Source organism: Triticum dicoccoides, chromosome 7A, assembly GCF_002162155.2.
Source record: "Triticum dicoccoides isolate Atlit2015 ecotype Zavitan chromosome 7A, WEW_v2.0, whole genome shotgun sequence".
Classification (NCBI taxonomy): domain Eukaryota; kingdom Viridiplantae; phylum Streptophyta; class Magnoliopsida; order Poales; family Poaceae; genus Triticum; species Triticum dicoccoides.
In genome coordinates, this window is record NC_041392.1 from 469,781,338 (window position 1) to 469,784,336 (window position 2,999).

Consider the following 2,999-nt stretch of genomic DNA (forward strand, 5'->3'; position numbering starts at 1 on the left):
GCAAAAATTTGCAATAAATAAAGAACTAGAACAAAAACTAATTGGGCCAATGGAGGAGTCACATACCAAGGAACAATCTACCCAAGCAGTTTTGTGAGAGGTGCTTTGAGCAAGGAGATCAAAAATGGCAGCAAAACGAGATTGGACTCGGGTTTGAGCTGGTTATTCGTGTTTGGGGGAAGAAGATGAAGTGTGTGGGTGCAGGAATAAGTGGAGGAGGGCCACCGTGGGCCCACGAGGAAGGGGGGCGTGCCCTCCACCCTCGTGGCAAGGTGGTTGGCCCCCTGGTGTGTTCTTTGTTTCATAAATCCTCAAATATTCTAGAAAAAATCATATTTAATTTTTAGGGCATTTGGAGAACTTTTATTTTTGAGGTATTTTTATATTGCACGGATAATTAGATAACAGACAGACACATATTTATTTTTATTTTATTTAATATAAATAACAGAAAGTAAAAGTGGGATACAGAAAGTTGTGCCTTCTAGTTTCGTCCATCTCATGATCATCAAAAGGAATCCACTAACAAGGTTGATCAAGTCTTGTTAACGAACTCATTCTGAATAACATGGAACCAGAGAAATTTCGAATAACACTATGTTACCTCAATGGGGATATGCACATCCCCAATAATAAGAATATCATATTTCTTCTTGATAGTAGGATGAGGAAATTCAAAACCTCCAAATATAATCGATGGAATTTTTCCAATAGAGTTGATACTATGAACTTGAGGTTGTTTCTTCGGAAAGTGTACCGTATGCTCATTACCATTAACATGAAAAGTGACATTGCCTTTAGTGTAATCAATAACAGCGCCTGCAGTATTCAAAAAGGGTCTTCCAAGAATAATAGACATACTATCATCCTCGGGAATATCAAGAATAACAAAGTCCGTTAAAATAGTAACATTTGCAACTACAACAGGCACATCCTCACAAATACCGACAGGTATAGCAGTTGATTTATCAGCCATTTGCAAAGATATTTCAGTAGGTGTCAACTTATTCAAATCAAGTCTACAATATAAAGAGAGAGACATAACACTAACACCGGCTCCAATATCACATAAAGCAGTTTTAACATAGTTTCTTTTAATAGAGGATGGTATAGTGGGTACTCCTGGATCTCCAAGTTTCTTTGGTATTCCACCCTTAAAAGTGTAATTAGCAAGCATGGTGGAAATTTCAGCTTCCGATATCTTTCTTTTATTTGTAATAATATCTTTCATATACTTAGCATAAGGATTGGTTTTAAGCATATCAGTTAATCGCATACGCAAAAAGATAGGTCTAATCATTTCAGCAAAGCGCTCAAAATCCTCATCATCCTTTTTCTTGGATGGTTTGGGAGGAAAAGGCATGGGTTTCTGAACCCATGGCTCTCTTTCTTTACCATGTTTCCTAGAAACAAAATCTTTCTTATCATAATGTTGATTATTTGATTGTGGGTTATCAAGATCAACAGAAGGTTCAATTTCTATGTCATTATTATTACTAGGTTGAGCATCATCATGAACATTATTATTAGCATTACCACTAGTTTCAGTTTCATTACCAGGTTGTGTTTCAGCATCAGAAATAGAAATATCATTTGGATTCTCAGGTGTTTCAACAATAGGTTCACTAGAAGCATGCAAAGTCCTATCATTTTTCTTTCTCTTGTTTTTAGAAGAACTAGGTGCATCTATATTATTTCTCTGAGAATCTTGCTCAATTCTCTTAGGATGGCCTTCAGGATACAAAGGTTCCTGAGTCATTCTACCAGATCTAGTAGCCACTCTAACAGCATAATCATTATGTTTACTATTCAATTCATTGAGCAAATCATTTGAGCTTTAAGTGTTTGTTCTACTTGAGTGGTAACCATAGAAGCATGTTTACTAATAAGTTTAAGTTCACCTTTGACATTAGCCATATAATCACCCAAGTGTCCAAGCATATTTGAATTGTATTTCAATTGTCTACCAAAATAAGCATTAAAATCTTCTTGCTTAGCCATAAATTTATCAAACTCATCTAAGCATGGGCTAGCAATTTTAGTAAATGGGATTACAGTTTTATCATATCTACAAAGGGAATTTACCTTTACTACCCGTGTCGGATTATCAAGACCATGAATTTCTTCAATAGGTAATGGATTAAGATTATATGTTTCTTCAACAAGCGGTAAATTAAGACCATGTATTTCTTCAATAGGAGGTAAATTCTTAACATCTTCAGCTTTAATACCCTTTTCTTTCATAGATTTCTTTGCCTCTTGCATATCTTCAGGACTGGGAAATAGAATACCCCTCTTCTTTGGAGTTGGTTTAGGAATAGGCTCAGGAATTGGCTCCGGAGGTGTCCAATTATTTTCATTTGTCAACACATTATTCGATAGAATTTCAGCTTCATCAGGTGTTCTTTCCCTGAAAACAGAACCAGCACAACTATCCAAGTAATCTCTAGAGGCATCGGTTAGTCCATTATAAAAGATATCAAGTATTTCTTTTTTCTTAAGAGGATGATCAGGCAAAGCATTAAGTAATTGGAGAAGCCTCCCCCAAGCTTGTGGGAGACTCTCTTCTTCAATTTGCACAAAATTATATATATCTCTTAAAGCAGCTTGTTTTTTATGAGCAGGGAAATATTTAGCAAAGAAGTAATATATCATATCCTGGGGACTATGCACACAACCAGGATCAAGAGAATTAAACCATATCTTAGCATCACCCTTTAATGAGAACTGAAATATTTAATAGCAGAGTAACGAGTTCTCTCGTCTTTAGTGAATAGGGTGGCTATATCATTCAATTTAGTAAGATGTGCCACAATAGTTTCAGATTCATAACCATGAAAAGGATCAGATTCAACCAAAGTAATTATATCATGATCAACATAGAATTCATAATCCTTATCAGTAACAATGTCTTAAATCATAGAAGATTTTTTTCTTCTATTGGTATGTAAAGCTAGGTGGTAAATATTTAGCAACAATGTAATTAGCATAGTCAGCAT